The sequence below is a fragment of the Salvelinus namaycush genome, chromosome 25, assembly GCF_016432855.1.
Source record: "Salvelinus namaycush isolate Seneca chromosome 25, SaNama_1.0, whole genome shotgun sequence".
NCBI classification, from domain to species: domain Eukaryota; kingdom Metazoa; phylum Chordata; class Actinopteri; order Salmoniformes; family Salmonidae; genus Salvelinus; species Salvelinus namaycush.
Genome location: NC_052331.1, coordinates 41,544,015 through 41,544,239, shown reverse-complemented (window position 1 = coordinate 41,544,239; position 225 = coordinate 41,544,015).

Sequence of the window (225 nt, the reverse complement as noted above, 5' to 3'; positions counted from 1 at the left end):
GCAACATAAAAAAGTACTTCCGGGTTACGGAATTTCGGAAATGTTCAAAAGAAAAGTCCCCAACGTAATATGTTAAAAGTGTCGTTGACACAGTGGCGATTTTAGCATGTAAATCTTGGTGGGGCAAAATAAAATAAAAAAACTATGTTAGATGCATGCGAGCAAGGACACTACACAACACTAAACAATACATGAACTGCACTATAACGGTGCACTATAACGGCG